General features: G+C 44.9%; 1 non-coding gene across 1 annotated transcript; it reads right to left on the bottom strand.

The window, feature by feature from the left end:
• Window positions 1-18,685: 18,685 nt before the first annotated feature.
• On the bottom strand, window positions 18,686-18,792 carry LOC136221349 (small nucleolar RNA R71). Its single transcript, XR_010685118.1, has one exon. It is a non-coding gene; the product is annotated as a small nucleolar RNA R71 (small nucleolar RNA).
• Between the last annotated feature and the right edge of the window lie 1,302 nt (window positions 18,793-20,094).

Raw genomic sequence — 20,094 nt, 5'->3', positions numbered from 1 at the left:
ATGCTCGCCTTCGCACCATGGAAAATGAGCTCCTTCAGAATGTGGCGGATAAGGCAACTATTGAGAGGTTGGAGAAAGAGATAGTGGAAGCCAATTCCACTATTGCTTCTATTAATGCAGGTCTTGCTTCTGCGAATGCAAACCTTGCTTCTGCCACAGCCGCCTTAATTCTCAGGGATAAGGAGATTAAGAGTCTAAAGGCAAAGATTGCATCTGATGCCAAGAGCCACGAAGACGCCCTTGGAGAAGCTGAATACACGGCGGGTGTGCAAGCTTTTTATTACGGCGAGATGCTTATGGCGTACTTCTCCTTGGCGCATCCTGAGATTAATTTCACAGATCCGCAATTCGCCGTCCCTGAACCGGAAGATGTGGCGAAGTTCAATAAAATGCCAGACGCTAAGGAGTACCTCCGTGATTACGTTCGGAGATGGATGAAGGGACCTATGGAGGAAACCAAACCCTCTACTATGGTCTTAGTGGATGAGCTTGATGAAGTGCCCCTTAAGGCGGATGCAGAACCAATTCCTGACCAGGCTCCTCCACTTGGTCCCGTATCTTTGGTGAATAAGGAGGTATCTCCTGATGGCGTATCTGCGAATGTGGAGAAGGAGGATCCCCAAGCAAGCACCGTGGGCGAAGAAAGCGCAAAGGAGGATGCTCCTATTGTTGTTTAGCTTGCTTTTATTTGGGATATTGTAAAAACATTTCTAAGTACAATTTGTTTTGATCCTTTATGGAAACTATGTTATTTTACCTTTACGTTTGCATAAGGAAATATATAGACACCTAGGATTTGGAGTAGGTGGCCAGCCATAGGACTGTATGAACCTTTATGAAGGTTTGAAAGCTGTTCTATTCCTTCTAGAGGAAGTAAAGCTGCCCAGGGGATCGATTTGCTACCTATCTTTGAGGTGAAATGATCCGCCCGTAGGACTTGTGAATTCCTTTCTGGGAAGGATAAGAGAGTGTAAAGACCTTGCGTCCAAGGATCGTTTTAACTCTATTGGAGATTGGGATCCGCCTAGAGGCGGATCCGCTCATAAGATTGATCCTCTTATGTTTTTAAGGGCATCGAGGACGTATCTCTAAGATAGCGATACATTGCAAATGTGGAGAGCGTTGGATGCCCCCCCTCTTTTTAAGACTGGAATATTGATATTGCTGCAGTAAACAATAAAAAGAACATAGATAATAGAACAAATGATGTTTATTAATGGGAGAAACCTTATTACAGCAAGTAGGTCTTATAAGTGAGCCTCGTTAAAACCTTTAATAAGAAAAACCACATGGGAAAAAGCTTATTAAAGGAAAAAGAGTACTCAAGACCGTGTATACACTTCATTTTCTGACAAAGTATTTGCGGAGATTTTGGAGGTTCCACGTGCGTGGTAGTGTATTGCCCTCCATGTCCTGTATTTTAAACGTGGCTGATCCAATCTTGTCCACTATCTGATATGGACCCGTCCAGTTAAGTCCTAGCTTGCCCTTGCCTTCTCGAGATTGGACCTTATCAGCTTTACAGAGCACGAGATCTCCCACATTTAGATCCACAAGTTTGGTGTTTTTATCATGGTAAGCTGCAATCCGCTGTTTGTATGCTGCCATGCGTACATAGGATTGATCCCTGCGATCTTCAATCTGATCTAGGTGCTCCCTTAGTCGTTTGCCGTTGTCCTCTTCACAATAAAAGGCCACTCGGTCACTGGGGACCTGTATTTTGACTGGAATAACGGCTTCAACGCCATGAGAAAGGGCGAACGGTGTTTCCCCTGTAGCCATCCTTGGGGTGGTGCGATAAGCCCATAAAACACTTGTTAGTTGATCCGCCCATTTCTTATCATGCTCTCCCAATCTCTTCTTTATCCCCTTCACGATCGTTCGATTGGTTACTTCGCTCATTGGACTGGGGATAATAAACGGAGGCGCATTTGTTCAGGATGCCCAACCCCTCACAGAAAGCCTTGAATTCGCCACAGTTGAACTGTGTTCCATTATCGGTGATGATGGTATGTGGAACACCGTATCTTCCTACAATGTTGTCTTTGACGAATTCCACCATTCGTTCTGCAGTAATGGAGGAAACAGCTTCGGCTTCTACCCATTTGGTGAAATGGTCCACTGCCACTACCACGTACCTTCTTTGCCGATGAGTCGGGGGAAATGGGCCGACAATATCTATTCCCCAGAGGGCGAATGGACATCCTTCTATGATTGGCCTCTGAATGTGTTTGGTAGTATGTGATTCATTCGCATGAATCTGACAATTGTGACAAGATTCCACCAATTTTTGGGCATCCCATTCAGCCATGGGCCAGTAGAAACCTGCTAACCTGGATTTTTTCAAGATGGCGGCGGATGCTTCATGTGCCCCACATGATCCCTCATGTAGCTCTTTGAGGATCTGTTGCCCTTCTTTCGGTAGAATACATTTCAACCAAGGATGACTGAAGGACTTTCTGTAAAGGCCATCATTGATCAAGGAGAAATAAGCTGCTCTCCTGACTATCCGCCGTGCCTCTTCCTTGTCTTCAGGCAAGGTTCCATTTAGCAGATATTGGCGAATGACCGATCTCCAATCATCTTCTACCGTTGTGAGTAGGGATACCTCCTCTGAGGCAAATGCTGGAGCTATTTTAACTTCGAAGGGACAATCCGGATCTGTCCATTTTTCTTCACAAGAGGCCATTTTGGCCAAATGATCAGCCTCTGTGTTGGACTCCCTTGGTACGTGAATCAGCTCCCATTTAGTTTCCTTAGCTTCAAGGTGATCCAGCAACTTTTTGACTTCCGCTACGTATTTGGCCAGAACCTCATCTTTCACCTCGTAATTCTTGATTACTTGGTTGACCATTAGTTTAGAGTCGCTATAGATTACGATCCGCTCCGGAGTGATTTCTTGGAGTAGGCGTAATCCCAGTATCAGAGCTTCATATTCAGCAGCATTATTAGTGGCATGGAAATTTAATTTTGCTGCGTATCGTAAATTTATGTATTGGGGACCTTTGATCACAACGCCTGCACCCGCTCCATCCGCCGAGGAGGCTCCATCGGTGTACATTGACCATTCCTCTATCGGAGGCTTGGGATGATCTATCCCTTCGTTAGTGAATTCATTCACGAAGTCCGCCAGGACCTGACTCTTTAAAGCTGACCTGCTTTCATACCTCACATCGAATTCACCAAGGCGAATTGCCCACTCCATCAACCTTCCTGAAGTGTCTGGTTTCTGCAACACCTTTCTCATTGGTATATTTGTTCGAACCACTACAGTATGCGCCTGAAAATATGGCCTAAGGCGGATTGCCGTGGTTACAACAGCCAGTGCCATTTTATCAAGCTTTGAATACCTGGTTTCGGCGTCTTTCAAAACCTTGCTCACGTAATAAATCGGAAACTGCTGGCCATCCTCTTCTCGTATCATGAACGTGCATACGGCTTTATCTGTGACCGATACAAACATGTAGAGATCTTCTCCCTTCAAAGGTCGACTCATCATGGGTGGCTCTGTGAGGAACTGCTTGATTCCTTCGAAGGCTCTTTCACAATCCTCATTCCACTCGAATGCCTTTTGTCTCTTGATGACTTCGTAAAAGGGCTGGCATCTGCGAGCTGAACAAGAGATAAAACTGCCCAAGGCTATGATACGCCCGTTAAGGCGTTGTACCTCTCTGATATTCCGTGGTGCTTGCATTTCCAGGACTGCCTTAACTTTGTCAGGATTTGGGCTAACTCCTTTTTCGCTGATCATGAACCCTAAGAATTTTCCATAGGTTGCCCCGAAAGTGCACTTCTCTGGGTTTAACTTAATGTTGTGGCATCGGAGTACGTCTAGTACCTCCTTTATATCATCTGCATGCTTTTCTACGGTCGTACTTTTGATGATCATATCATCTACATAGACAGAATAATTACCCCTTTTACTATCTGCGAATATCTTGTTCATCATCCTCTGATAAGTTGCACCTGCGTTCTTAAGCCCGAAGGGCATAACTTTGAAACAATAAGTGGCTTGGTGTGTTACGAACGAGGTCTTGATTCTATCTGAAGGCTCCATAGGGATCTGATGATAACTTGACTTCACATCAGTGAAGGAATACATTGCGTGACCGGCGGTTCCATCTACAAGCATGTCAATACATGGCAAAGGATAGTTGTCCTTAGGGCAAGCTTTATTGAGATCTCTAAAGTCAATGCACATACGGTAAGATCCGCCAGCTTTTTTCACCAACACGACGTTCGCCAACCACTGAGTGTAAAGTACCTCCTCGATGGCATCCGCCCTCTGGAGCTTGGCTATCTCTTCCTCAATCACCTTCTGCCTTTCCGGGCCATGATTTCTCCGTTTCTGAGCCACAGGAACTGCATCCTTATCAATGTTGAGTTTGTGAGTGATTACGTCTGGGCTGATTCCGGGGAGAATTTCATCCTTCCATGCAAAGACATCCTCCGCCTCACAGAGCACTTTGGTGATTGCATCTTTAATCTCGCCCTTGAGCCCCTTCGCCATTCGCACCTGCTTTCCATCCGCCATAAGGTACATTTCGGTCTCGCCCAAGGCTATTGTGACGCGCTCCTCTTCATCTTCCTCTTTAGACTGGGGGCGAATCATTAATGATGCGGAATACATCTCTTGGGCCACCTTTTGGCTACCTTTGATCATTACACCTCCCTTGGGCGTGGGAATGTAAAGTGTTAAGTGGCGAATGGAGATAAGAGCTGCAACTTCAGAGATAAAAGGTCGTCCGAGGATGATATTGTAAGCTAACTGACCATCCAAGACCGAAAACTCTAAATCTCCTCTCCAAACTTGATCATCGTCCGTAAGCTCACAGTCCAAAGTAACTTGGCCTTTTGTTTGAATAGTATGTCCCGTTACTCCCAAGATATCGACCACGGTTGGCTCTACTTGGACAGGATCAATCCTGAGTTTGGCGAAAGCTCCTCAGGTAATGACATTGCATGAACTTCCAGTATCAATCATTACCCTTTTCATCTCCCAGCCTTCAACCATCATAGTGACGACCAAAGCATCTGCATGGGGTGGTATCTCCGGACCTGCCTTTGAAAAGGGGCGATTTAATGACGTCCTGTCAAGGGCAGTAGTCCTTGCTTTTTTCAACGTTGGCTGGTACCCAGGTCCGCCTGCTATAACATTGATGGTACCCTTTACTTTCTTCTTTGGGTCCTCCTTGGGTCTGTCACCTTCTCCTCTTTTGCCTTCCGTTTGGATGAACCGATCCAATTTGCCCCTTTCTATGAGACACTCAATTTCTCGAGCTAATTCCCAGCATGCATTATTTTCATGGCCATTTTTCATGTGGTACTTACAATAGTTTTTAGGGTTTTTACCATTATTGGTATACTCCCCCCCCCCTTTGGTTCGGGGTATAAAATGCTCCGCTTGTGTTGGCTGTTCTCGATCCACATAAGAACTTCACTCTTAGAAGCATTGAGAGGTGTAAAGGAGGTGACAAACGTTGATTTATTCCTAAAATCTCTTCGCTTGCTTCGGGAGGAAGGATCCTGACGCTTGTCTTTGTCCCGATCTCGAAGACGAGATTCGCCCCTGTCTCTTTTTGGCGATGATGGTGAACCTCGGCGAATGTCGTCCACCTCTATAAAATCTTTACAACGCTCCATCAGCTCCGCCATGCTGGTGGGTTTCTTTCGGATGAGATCTTCCTGCAAACTCTTGCAGGTAGTGTTTCTTACGAAACATTCCACAGCTACGGAGATATCTACATCAACGATTTGTATGCACAATTGGTTGAAAGTGTCCACATACTCCCGAAGGGGTTCATTCGCTTTCTGCTTTAACTTAAAAAGCTTTCCAGATTTCACCACTGCAGGAATACAACCGGCGCATTTAGCACAAAATTCCCTGCTCAATTGATCAAAGCTGTTTATCGAGCCTAGAGGTAGAGATTGAAACCACAAATAGGCTGGGCCCCCCAGCGTGGTGATAAACATTTTGCAGAGCAGGGGCTCGGTGGCTCGGTTGAGCCTGGCCAGTATTCGATACTTTCGAACGTGAGCTTCTGGATTATCTTTGCCTATGTATATTGCGAGATTGGGAATCTTAAAAGCTCTTTCTGTCTCCTCCGCCTTAATCCAAGCTACAAAAGGCGAATCTCTATTGGCGAACGGGTTGTGCCTGGCATTTTCTTCATTCATACGGAGCACCAGGGCCCTTACCCTATCGTCAAAATTTTCCGGATCCGCCCTGGGATGGCCTCTTCGTGGCGATCTGCTTGGGGAAGAAGAAGAAGAAGAAGAACTCGAATCAGACGACGGATCTGATGGTGAACGTCTTCCTTCATTACTGCGTCCACTTCCTCCTCCGCCTCCTCCTCCACCACCACCTCTCCCTCCATTTCTTCCACCTGGGGGAGTCGGACCACTTCCTCCCCCCTAGCCTCCTGACGGGATGTGTCCAACAGTTCCTGAAGGCGGCGGTGGTGGTGGTCCACTTGCATGGGATGCCTTTTCTGGCCTTTTACTTCGCCTACGGCCAGTAGATGGGGGCGATCTGCCACGACGGGAGGATCTTGCTCGTCGAGGCGAAGGTGACCTTATCTGCTTATCCTTCTCTTTTCTATGCTTCTTGCGAGTTGGCCCTTTAGATCCGCCAAGGGATAAATTCGTCCGTGGACGCCTGGGTATATCGGACCCACCAAGATTCAACCCCGGACCCCCAGATCCGCCAGGAAGGGTCGTATCATTTCTTTGACTTCCTTCACTATGGAATAACTCCCGATTAATTGGTCGCTCGCCACCTGATGTCGTGGCAGTTAACATGGAATCCGTGTTGTGAGCTTGAAGGAACGAGGAGCTATGGGCACCTAGTCCAAGGCCAAAGTTTAACAAAGGCAAAGATGAAACGGTTAAAGTAGACGTCGTACTCCAACGCGGAGGAAGAGTCATGTATGTTCGAAGGCGATTTCCTATCTCGAGTCCATATCGCGCCTCGATATCTTGTGCACACATATTGATAAAAGCAGCGGTAGGCATGTTATTGTCGACATGCGTTATTGGAGCGGTTGTATCGGTGCGACCAGCACTAGATGGTGTAACTAACGGTGTTTCAATCCCTGAGGAGGTATTTTCACCTCCGTTGGTCATTGCGTTTTCAGCGTGAACGAAAAAACCCTTTGTTTGATTAAGGATTCCACCTTCACCGCACCAATGTTAACTTGAGGAAAAATCCTTGATCGGAGCACTTCCCTGTGAGGTGCCGTTGGGATCGGTCGGGGACACTCCGATGCCAAAGTCAGTAAGATGGATCAAGGAAACCAACGGAATTGACAAGAATGGTGAGAATGTGTGTACCTTGATAACCTAGGGGATCAGGCTATATATAGCTGGGAAGTTGTAACCTTTAGGTAACTAGAAAGTCTCCATTAATGCCTCATTAATGGTGGTTACGGGTTATTCTGAACCTGGCGGTTTAGCTAATTAATAACTCATTAATGATCTTTTATGGCCGAGTCAGCGGCCAGCCGTTATAGAGGCGAAGGGAGAGATTCGCCCTATAGGTCCGCCAGCGGATCTCTCTGAGCTGATCTGGGGAGATCCGCCAACCAGCTTCCTTTTGGAGACCACTACGCGGCGTACTTTGAGGTGAATATCCCTTTTGGTCCTCAGGATAATATCTCAATGTTATCAAAAACGTTGAGCAAACGTTTTTAATCTAAAAGCGTGATTAAGCATACAAGTCAATTTATTTTGTACAAAAACCATTTAGTTAGGAAAACAATTCAAAACTTCATTATTCACAAAAGCAATTTTCATTACAAGGTTCGCTTAATCCGTCGTTGGAACGAATTAAGGTTTTAACACGTGATGTTTTAGGAAACGATTTAAAGTAATAAGAAAGCCTTTTATTTACATTAGGAACTTCTAGAAAACTTAAGTTTAAATAAGCAAATTAAACTCTCTTTTTGTGGTTTATTTTTCTTTTTTTCACTCAATTGACCTCTAATCACAACAATTAAGAAATTTAGTCTAAATCAACCCAAATATATTTATAGAATATATACATATAGAAAACCTAAAAGGAGAATAAATATACATATTTATACATATATATAAGAAGGGTAAAAATAGTAATAATATATGTAGGTTAAATATATGGTAAGAAAATAATAGTACATATATATAAGTGAAAATAGAGATAATACTAATTAAAATACACTTTGATTTTGATTTAAGAAACAATGTAAAAATAGAGAATGAAATCCATAAATAAGAAAGTTAAATTCATCCCAAAATGGTTTTACATAATAAATATATAGAAAATAACCCCCACCCTAAATAATGGCTAATATAACTCAAATAAACCAAAAACTATCTACATGTACAAATATGTTACTTTACAAAACTAAATTGATGTAAATCAAGTTTAAAATATAAAGTAGATAGATAAATAATATGTAATTAATAGTTATATAACCCAAAATAATTTTCATAAATACATTACATAATTATACACATGTATATACAAGGACCAAAAGTCTAAAAGTTGAGAAAGAGGGATCAAAACAGCATTTTTTACATTTCAGCAGCTTTACCGACGGAAAATCCGTCGGTAAATAGCCTTTAGTGACAGAAAACAGAAAATTATAGAATTAGTCCAAAGTTTCCAGATTTATTCAAAAGCTTTAGATTAGATCTATTCTATCGTTTTGGGTCCCCGAACTACCAAAATTGGATCATCGTCTATAACGGGGATTCCTAAAACGATGTTTTATTTCAAAACGTTATTTAGAAATATTTTCAAAAACTTATAATTACAACGTTTTTAATCCCGAACTACCTTTGAATCGGATCACGGTTCGTATTGGGATATTAAAACGAGGTTTTTATTTCAAAACAAAAACGAACGTTTATTTAATACGAGACAAAAATTAAATAAATACGGAAAATTAAATAAAACGTGATAAATAAATAAATAACTAAATAAATGAAATTATAACATGAAAATAAATAAATAAAGAAAATAAATTGAATAAAATAAAACGAGTCTAGTCCTCGGATACTACCTCAAGATCGGTATCTGACAGTCGAAGTCGGTTGATTCCGTGAATTGTGATTTTCTGGTGTTTTTCGGGTTTTTTTTGGTAAAAATTTAACTTTTAGGAAATTCGGACTTTTTGAGAAAAAAAATATTTTTCTCAAAAAAATTCACTTTCTCTCTCAAAAAATGTTTAGAGTTAAAAAGCTCTCCCCAAAAATTCCCTCCTCTAAATGCATGGGGATCCGTGCCTTTTATAGGCACGGATCCCCGGAAACTTTGGGCGACGCCCGATTAAAATTGGGCGTCGCCCAAAGTAGGTTGGGCGGACGCCCAACTTAGTTGAGCGGACGCCCAACATATGTTGGGCGAACGCCCAACTTGTGTTGGGCGGACGCCCAACTCTTGTTGGGCGCACACCCAACTTCTGTTGGGCGCGCGCCCAACAACGCAGGTTGGGCGTTCGCCCAACGGCCGTCGGGCGCGTGCGCCCAGCGGACGTCAGGCGTGTGCCCCGCACTGTCGGGCGCGCGCGCCCATCGGACGTCGGGCGTGCGCCCCGCGCTGTCGGGCGCGCGCCGATTATCGCTAGGTGCTCGCACCACGTCGCTGAGCACTCGCGAGCCGTCCATTCGACGAACGCAACTCCTACTGACTCACATCTTTTTTATTATATATTTTTTGCTTTAAAACTTCCGGAATCAACCACTCCAACCATCTTGTTACGGGTTTTCGTCACAGGTCCTCCGACTCGGTGTCTACAGTTGCCCCTACTTTCCTATTTTGACAGTGATGTGTGTGTTTTGAAAACGTTTTTTGCTAACGAAACACATGCAATGTAAATATATTAAAGTAAAAGACACGTAAAGAGTATGAGGAAGAATACCTGATATCTGCGCCGCGTGCTCCAGCTTCATCTTCGATCCTCTCCGTCCTTGCCTTCGAATCGGCTGCCGGTGGACGTTTTTTCTTAAGGATCCTAGCCTAAATCAACCGTGGGAAAAACAGCTTTTTCTAGCGACCCTAGTCTCTAAATCGATCGTGGGTAAAATGGCTCAAAGCTACCTCAGTCGTGGACCAAAGGTAAGAAGGCTCAGAAGCAACCTCGGTCGTGGACCGTAGGTAGGATGGCTCAAAAGCAACCTCGGTCGTGGACCGTAGGTAGGATGGCTCAAAAGCAACCTCGGTCGTGGACCGCAGGTAATATGGCTCAAAAGCTACCTCGGTCGTGGACCGTAGGTAAGATGGCTCAAAAGTTACCTTGGTCGTGGACCGTAGGTAAGATGGCTCAAAAGCAAAAGGGTTCTTTCTAGCAATTCTGAATTTTAAAACACTGTCGTCTGTATTTTCACTAGAGCTATTGTCTCGAGCATTTTGAGTTGTTTGGTAGGAACGCGCTTACCTGTTTGTTTGGAACGCTTTTGAAAAAAAGAATCTTGGGGTATTATTCTTGGGGTATTGGTCACCTCTTGGAAGAAACGCAGGCTGAAACGGACTGCGAATCGGAGGTCTGTGCACTTGGTAATTAATTATTTACTTTTCACCTTTATGTCACATCGTACCTTTTTCACTATTTACGGGAATGCCATTCCCTTTTCCTATATAAGGTGGTGGGGTTTCATTTCAACCCCACACCTTCTCTCTCTTCTTTCTCTCTCTAACTTCTAACTTTGAGCATTCTCGCGATGGATTCGGATAGATACGATGGCACGAAGGGCATGGATGCGGGCTTCGAGAACTTGACGGGAGTGGCTCCCTTTCAGGATCCTGATTCTCATCTGAGCCGGACCCACATTAACCAGGTAAGTATCCTTCTACTCTTTTGTCCCTTGACTAAACTTCTAGGCTTTAGTAGCCATACTTTGAATATGATTTGCATGCTAACCTCTAAGTCTGTTTAGAAGACCTTTAGTTAGAAAACGCGAATTTCTATGCACGCAAACAATGTTTTATTTATCTTTTGAAAGAATGTGAATTATATGCATGTGAATAGTAAAAATACGAACAATGCATGTCAACAGTAAACGTGAATAGCACGTGAATAGTGAACATTGAATAATGCATGCTAACCGCAAAGTAAAAACGTGAATAGTGCACGTGAATAGTAAAAAACGTGAATAGTGCACATGAATAGTGCATGTGAATAGTAAAAACGTGAATAGTGCATGTGAATAGTAAAACGTGAATAGTGCACGTGAATAGTAAAACTTTAATAGTGCACGTGAATAGTGCACGTGAATAGTAAAACGTGAATAGTGTACGTGAATAGTAAAAAACATAAACGACCAAATTAAATGTTAAAATTAGATCAATCTCTTTGCCAACGCGCGGGAGAGTGGAACACCGAAGAATAATGAATTAATCAAATCTTGTACAAACGACCCTAAGAACGAAATCTCACAAAATGATGGTCCTAATTGACAAGGATTCTCTAGGTTAGATTTAAACATGACCGAAAGAATAACTAGGTTAACAAACCTTTATTAGACGTAAGCCTAGGAACGAGATTTAAACTTACCCGTTCCGCTCTTTCCAGATCATAGGCATTTCTGGGACCACAGAGGACATCCATGTTTGGCATGCCATGCTTAGCCCGGCGGCCAAAGCCCGGGTATGAGAGTTGGGCTTCGAGCCTTTTGTCCTGGCACTGCCTCGTGTCAACGGGGTATGCGACCGATACGGCCTGCACGCTTTGTGCGAGAGATGGGTGGACTCGACCCATACTTTTCACTTCTCATTCGGGGAGATGACGATCTCGCCCTGCGACTTCTCCTTGTTGACTGGGTTGCGAGGTAGCGATATCCCAGTCCCCTTCTTTTTTGACATGGTGCGTCCCCGGGTTGATCGCGCCGAGTTATCTGCTTTGATTGGACCTGGAGTCTACACGGGTGTCAAGGCCACCCCGGCGAAGTTCATTGCCACATCCGGACTATTGAGTCGCAGGGACTTCTGTGACCGAGATGACACGGATCAGGCTACACGCAGCTTCCTTTTGTATGCCTTTGGCGAGACGATCTTCCGCACTAAGAGCGGAACCATACACGCGGGTCTTATTCAGGCTTTCCGTGACTTGGATGTGGCATCGTCTTATGATTGGGCAGGAACCGGCTTAGCTTTTCTGTACAAGTTTTTGGATTTGACTTGCCGGAAGCGCAAGGATTTCGGTGGTTACACCTTTGCTCTCTTGGTACGTCGTTCATCCTTGGCTTGTTTCTTTATTCTTTTCGCGATTTCTGCTTTTAACCTTCGTTTCTGCGAGCAGGTTTGGGCCTACGAGAGGCGGATTCTTTCGTGCACGCGCAGGAGCAGGCCTCGGGTAGTTAGGCTTCCACTTATGGCTCAATAGGGTGATTTTGATTTAGGCGCCGAGGGGAGGCGGACAGTGGCGCGATTCTTAGCGTGGATAGACTCGCGGACCTTGGGGCAGGTGAACATCTTCTAACTATGCTGGATTTTCGCTTGATCAGACCTGACTTTTCTCTCTTTTTTTTCAGATTCGATTCAGATGGGACGACCTCGACTTTGGTCCCGATTACGCCTATGTTACCCGTATCCAGGGGCAGCAGTGCGTACTTATAGGCCCCTGCGTGCGGGCATGGTACTTGGGCGACCGGGGCATCACCGGGGTTAGCGCTTCGTATTGGACACCCAGCGAGATCCCAGTGTCCATGTTTGCAGTGAGGACCATGCTTCTATCGGACATTCGTCGTGACTTGACTCGCCGATTTGCCCCTCGAGATGTGTGGGACCATGCAGGGGGCCGTGCTCGCTATTTATCGACGCTGTTGACTCCGGTGGATGCTCCCGAGGTCGCGACGGATGTGGATCCCTGGACGGACGTGTTTTCAGCGGAGGCTATCGCTGCGGTTTTTGGTCGAGAGGAGATCCCGGTGAGTGCTCGACCCCTTTTATTCTTTATTCGCGAGGTGGTTAGGGATGTTTATTGTGTCTTTATATGCAGGAGGGTTCCTTGAGGAGCGCTTAGATGTCCGACTTTTTCGACGGTGCTCGGGCCCGGATGCCTGTGAGCGAGCCTTCCTATTATGCGGGTGAGTCCTCAGGCACCGCCCGGCCAGAGCGGCCCCACTTAGGCGTACCTATCCCTGACTTTGGGAGGGATTTCTCGGTAGTTCATTATGACGAGACAGGAGTGGCCTATGCCGGCGTAGAGATAGCTCCTCCCGTTTTCACATCGAGGGTGCCGTTTGATCCCCCGGATGCCCTCCATACTTCGAGGGAGACATGCACTGATTACGTGGGGTTGTCTGGTTATCTCAAAGAGTGGCTCAGCCTGCGTTGTACCAGCCACCTGGTGAGTATTCTTATTTTATTTTAGTGTAGTGGAATGTATGCACATATGTATGTATGACTTCTGTTGTTGTCTGTTCTTCTTCTTTTTTCCTTATATATATATTTTTTTACAGAGCGATCTGCATGCAAATGAGCAGAGGCGGAGCGAGTCACAGCGGGATGCTGATGCCAGGGTCGGCCAGGTCTATCGGGAGAGGAACGCTCATTGGTCGGGGATGATGCGAGCGGAGACCGAGGGGTGTCTTGCTGCCGAGGAGAGGACGCGAGTGGAGACCGCGGGGCACCTTGCCGCCGAGGAGGGTCGTCGGGTTGCCGAGGAGGCCTTATCTGCGGAGCGGGCTTCTCGTTTGAGGGACTTTGAGGACTTCTGGGATCTTCCTCCTTATTAGGCTTATTATTTGTAGTTTTCTCATTAGTATTACCCCGATGTATAGCTTGTATATAGGGAGAGGGGTGGATAGGATGTAGGCTTTTTACGTGAGAGAGGTAGGAAATGTATAACTCATGATTTATAATACAATGCATTCAATAGATTGTAATGATTCCAATTATCCTCTTCGAATATATTCATGCCTTTATTTATTTACAAACAATAGAAATACTTAGCCGCTTATACATTATTCTCATAATTGCTCAAAATATAACTACTGTTACCAGGATCCGCCTTTTTCGGTTTTCAGATCCCAGCGATTTTTCATCTCTCCTTTTACTATCCCGGAATTTTCAAATGAGTGCCCTTTTGGGTTTTCACCCATTGGGATGTCCCTTATTGTTGCATAGGTCGCCCTTTGCGGGTTTTCAACCTATCAGGAATTTTCATTTTTTTTTTCTTTTTTTTTACGAAAAGTATTTCTTAAGCCTATCCAGATTTGTAAGTTCGGAGAACTCCATGCCGTCCATAGTAGTAAGCTTCACCGCCCCCTTGCTTAGGATTTTCTTCACGAGGAAAGGTCCTTCCCAGTTTGGCCTGAACTTGCCCCTAGGGTCGGTGTGCGTCATTCGGATCTGTTTCAGCACCATATCCCCTTCTTTGATAGGGCTGACCTTGACCTTTTTGTTGAAGGCTCGGGCCATCCTTCTCTGATATAACTGCACATGGTAAAGAGCATCCATCCTCTTCTCGTCCGCCAATGCCAACTGCTCACATCGCTTCTTCACCCATTCCGTCTCAGGAATCTCTGCTTCTACTGTGATTCTCAACGATCGATTTTCAATCTCAATTGGGAGAACGGCTTCCGCACCATACACTAAGGAGAACGACGTTGCCCCGGTAGATGTTCTAATGGTGGTGCGATAGGCCCACAAAGCAAGTGAAAGCTGCTCGTGCCAATTCCGATGCGACTCCACTGTCTTTACAAGGATCCTCTTAAGGTTCTTATTTGCCACTTCTACTGCCCCGTTAGCTTGCGGGCGATATGGAGAAGACTTATGATGCTCAATACCGTATTCTTGGAATAGACTTTTCACTTCTCCTTGAAACTGGACCCCATTATCCGTGATCATGTGATGAGGCACTCCGAACCTGGTGATCAAGTGCTTTTCAATGAACTTCCTCATCTGTTTAGACCCCAACTTGCTAAATGATTCTGCCTCTACCCACTTGGTGAAGTAATCAATGGCGACTGCAATGAATTTGTGTCCGTTTGACGTATTAGGCCTCACCTCCCCGATGATATCAATGCCCCAAGCCGCAAACGGCCAAATGGGCGCTAACACGTGCAATTCCATAGCTGGTAAGTGATTATAATCTCTGTGGATTTGACAATCATGGCATTTCTTCGCATACTCGTGACAATCTCTTTCCATGGTGAGCCAATAGAAGCCTTGCCTTATGATTTTCTTTGCCAATACTGCTCCTCCCATATGGGCCCCACAAATTCCTGAGTGTACTGACTCCATTGCCTCACGGGCTTCTCCCTCATCCAAGCACCTCAATTGTAAACCATCGGCGTGTCTTTTGTAAAGCAAGTCGTTGTGGATGACAAATTGCTGAGCTAACCTTCTGATCACAGCCTGATCCCTAAGTTCTGATTCTGCCGAGTACGTTCCACTTTTCATCTGCCCCCAACAGCATTACATCTTCGTAGCATGGTTTGTGAGACCTCCTCAATACCAAAGGCTTTGAGGCAAGATTCCGGGGATTATCCCATACCGACACCAAAGTGGCCAAAGCATCTGCTGCCTGATTCTGTGCTCGAGGAATGTGATAAAAACGACACTCGCTGAATCTCTACGCCAGTCCCTCCAACTGGTCTAGGTATGGACGCGACCTTTCTTCCCTTACTTCCCAGTTTCCCTGTGCTTGTTCGATAATCAGTTTTGAGTCGCCCCAGATTTCAACATATGATGCTCCCAGTGCTGCTAACGACTCTAACCCGTAGATACACGCTTCATACTCGGCCATATTATTGGTGAGAGGGAAGGATAACTTCTTTGCCATCGGGACCCTTTCTCCTTCTGGTGAGATAAGTAGCACACCTACCCCGGCTCCATTTGAGTTAACCGCTCCATCGAAGAACATTTTCCACGGTATCACTTCGATCGCGTTCAAGTGCTCATCGGGGAAATCATAGTTTACCTCTTCCTCTTCCGCATTTAGAGGCAAATTGGCCAAAAATTCCGCTACGGCTCTCCCCTTAATAACCTTTTTCGTTACATATTCGATGTCAAATTCGGACAAGAACAACAACCATCGGGCTAGCTTTCCTGTTAGAGACGGAGTTCGGTACAGATACTTCACGGGATCCATCCGAGAAATAATGATTACTTTGTAAGATTGAAAATAGTGCCGTAGTTTCTTTGTTAGCCATACTACTGCCACGCACGTCTTTTCGATCATGTTATACTTAAGCTCGTATTCCAAGAACTTCTTACTCAGATAATACACCACGTGCTCCACGCCGGTGTCCCCTTCCTGGGCCAGCATTGCCCCAATAGATCGCTCCTCGATTGCTACATAGAGGAGAAGCGGTTTTCCAAGTTTAGGCGGTCTTAAAACCGGTGGATTAGAAAAATAGTTCCGGACACTCTCCAATGCTTGCTGGCACCTATCATTCCAAACCGTTGGTTGATCTTTCCGTAGCAGCTTAAAGATCGGCTCGCAGATCGCAGTGAGTCGGGCTATGAACCGACTGATATACTGAACCTGCCTCAGAAATCCTCTCACTTCTTTCTCATTCTTGGGTGCTGGCATTTCCTGTATGGCCTTTACCTTGTCGGGATCCACCTCAATCCCCTTGTCACTGATCACATTGATAGCTCCCATTTATATGGAGATTTTAGGATCGTTTTAGTTCGTTCTTGCTTTATTTCTGCTCAACCTCGTATCATTCTGTTATCTTTTAGTTAAAAGGAATCATTTCCATTATTTATGGCATTTTCTGTATTCTCAGGTGTTTTTAGGACGTTTTGAGCATTTCCGGACAGTTCAAGGACCACCAGAACAAATGCTGGAAGCAGGGACCGAAACAGATGCATCCAGGAGGGGTTTGCGGACTTCTCAACACCTGTCTTGCCGAGACAGTGTCTGTCTCATCGAGACAGGCCCTCGTCTCGCCGAGACACAGCCTGTCTCGCCGAGACGAGGCGGCCCGATGGTTCCCAAAGGGGACCATCACGTGGTGTCTCGACGAGACACCCATTTTCTCGCCGAGACACCCTTTCGTCTCATCGAGACACCTCTTGTCTCGATGAGACGAGACGCTGGGAAGCAATTTCCCAGCGTTTTCTCACCTTCAGGGCGCGAATTCTGGCCAAAATAAATGTCCAAAATACCCCTGACACACCTAGCACTATAAATAGAACAATATGCCTCCTTTGTGACGTTTACCTTTTCTTTTTCTGCTTAATTGATCTCTTCCTCCTCCCTCCTTCTTCCTTATTAGTAGATTTTAGGGTTTTCTACCATTGTAATGGCTGTTTTATTGAAGATTGGTGAGGGGAGTTCTCCCCATTGTGTAATCAGAATCAGACAAACCGGGTTTTAGATCTCTAAACTCCTAACTCTGTCTTTTACTTTTTACTTCTTTAATTAATGATGATTCATGTTGATAATTTGTGCCTCTGTGAGTTGATTAGTTTGACCATAAACTAATCCCCATCCAACCTGGGATGGGGATGAGATTGATTGTGTAACCTAGAATGATTAGGGATTTGGGTTTATGGGAATTATTCCCAATTGATCAGATTATGCAAGCTTAGTGCCTTAAATTTGTTAGAATTAGGAGTTATTGTTAGAATGAGATTCGATGATGATCAACTAGCCTGAAATTATGGAACATCAAGCTCCTCGATTCTGACAAGTTTGGGATTGTTGACAGGTGGGTGCCTGACCAAGGAACCACCTATCCTGAACCAGAATAATCTGACCTCGCTAGAGACCACTAGGAGTGCGGATTTGTGGCTGTGCTGACCTAGGCTATGCGTTAACCAAAGTTGTGCGAATAGACCACACAAGATTGGCAGTCTTCAAGTGGCTAATTAGGTGATTACCGTCAACTATCATTAGGATATAAACCTGAATCCCAGTAAGTCATACAAGGAAGCCAATCAAGGGAATCCTCATCCTGGATTGTTTCATCAATTAGACCACATCCTCCCGACCAAAAGTCTCTTTTATATTTTGTTTGCAAATTGATCTGCTTATCAACTTTTCGACATTTATTCAACATCCTGAACAATCACCCGTCTTTGCTAGAATAATCAGTTGTGGCAACTAGTCCTTGTGGTTCGATCTCGTGCTTAAGCACTGTACTACTTGTTGCGAAAGTATACATTTGTCCTGTTTATTGCTATATATTTTAGCAGCATCAAGTTTTTGGCGCCGTTGCCGGGGACTATTTTTGTTTATAATTAATTAATTCATTGCGAAGCTTAAATAATTGTTTGGGATTTTTCCAACCGAGGGACTTATTATCAATCGTACTCTTATCTGAATTTATAAGCTGAAACTGTTCTTGCAGGGCCTGAGTCGAGAATACAATGGCCGAGGATATGTCAGTGATGGAGCTGCTAAAGGCGAGACGGCCGACAAGCACCTCCGGTATCCTAGAGCCAGCAATAACAGCAGAATCATTCGAAATAAGGCCAGCGATGATCCAGATGATCCAGAACTCGGGACAGTTCAAGGGGGATTACTACGAAGATCCCAATTCACACCTTGACAAATTCGTAGAATATTGCAGCACCATCAAGTGCGAAGAAGTTACATCTGAGCAAGTTTACCAGAAGTTGTTCAGATTTTCCTTAACAGAAGAAGCTGTAGAATGGCTACAGTCAGTTGAGCCAGGCTCTCTCACCGATTGGGACAATACCGTATGAGCTTTCCTAGCCAAATATTTCCCCCCATCAAAGACTGCTCAGTTCAGAAGTGAAATTGCATCGTTTAGGCAGTCTGAAAGTGAGAACCTGCATCTAGCCTGGGAGAGATTCCAGAGGTTGTTGAGAAGGTGCGCCCACCATGATTACCAGCGGTACCAGCTTGTTTATATGTTCTACTCGGGAATATCTCCTGTCAGCCGTGCTTTTCTTGATACAGCGGCAGGAGGAAATCTGTTCAACAAAACCGTAACACAGGCTTATAATCTGGTGAAAGAATTGGCTGAATGGAGTGCATGTTGGCAAGATGTAAAGCCGCCTCAGAGCAGGGTTACAACATCAGAGGAGTGCATTGGGATGTGTCCAAAATCCAATCCTCAGATAGCAGCACTCACAGAAAAGGTAGCTCTGCTAGGAAGTCACTTGAGATCACCAGGGGCAGTAGTGAGCTGCGAGGTTTGCAGCGGAGGGCACAAAAGTGTGGTATGTCCCGTGGTGCTCGAACAGATCCTCTATTCAAAGCAGGACGGGCAGAGAAGGGCCAGTTCTGAATTCAACCTGGAGAGGGACGTGGACGCTCTGATAGAAAGTATGAGTGCCATAGAGAGAAGATTGGCACACAATGAAGCATTCTGTCAAAGACTTCAGAAGCAAGTGAGTAAGTTGGCAGAAGAGGAAGCATGAGCAATCATGCTCAGGAGTGGAACACAGGTCAAAGGACCAAAATTAGTGCCTCAACGTGACGAGGGATTAGACCCAGTTACTGGTAATATCTTATCGGGTCCATCTTCTCCCCAAGTAAGTGTTTCTGATCCAGTTTCGATAACTAACACTGCTGAACCACAAACACAGGTGACATTACCTTACCCTACTTCTAGAAGAGCTAAATTAGATAAGGATTATTCAAAAATGCTTAATGTGTTTAAGAAAATAGAGATTAATCTCCCGTTCCTTGAACTTCTTGAAAATATGCCTGTGTATGGAAAGTTTTTAAAAGAATTAATCTCTAAAAAGAAAAGATTAGGAGATCATGAGACTGTAATGCTGAGCCAGGAATGTTCTGCGATGCTCACAAACCCACTACCAAAAAAAATCTAAGGATCCTGGTAGTTTTAGCATACCCTGCACAATAGGCAAAGTGCATTTTAAACGTGCGTTGTGTGATCTAGGGGCAAGCATTAACTTAATGCCTTTATCTGTTTACAGGAAACTGGGGATGGGAGATCCAAAACCAACATCAGTCACCATACAGTTGGCAGACAGATCGATAAGGCGACCAGTGGGGGTGGTAGAAGACCTGTTGGTAAAGGTAGACCAGTTCATTTTTTCGGCCGACTTTGTGATAATGGACATCGAGGAGGACGATCAAGTGCCTATCCTATTAGGGAGACCTTTCCTCGCGACAGGACGGACTCTGATTGATGTCGAAGGGGGGAAATTAATTCTCCGTT

This window comes from Euphorbia lathyris, chromosome 2, assembly GCF_963576675.1.
Source record: "Euphorbia lathyris chromosome 2, ddEupLath1.1, whole genome shotgun sequence".
NCBI classification, from domain to species: Eukaryota; Viridiplantae; Streptophyta; class Magnoliopsida; order Malpighiales; family Euphorbiaceae; genus Euphorbia; species Euphorbia lathyris.
Note: the sequence above shows the minus strand (reverse complement) of the source record. Positions and strands in the feature narration are given on the sequence as shown.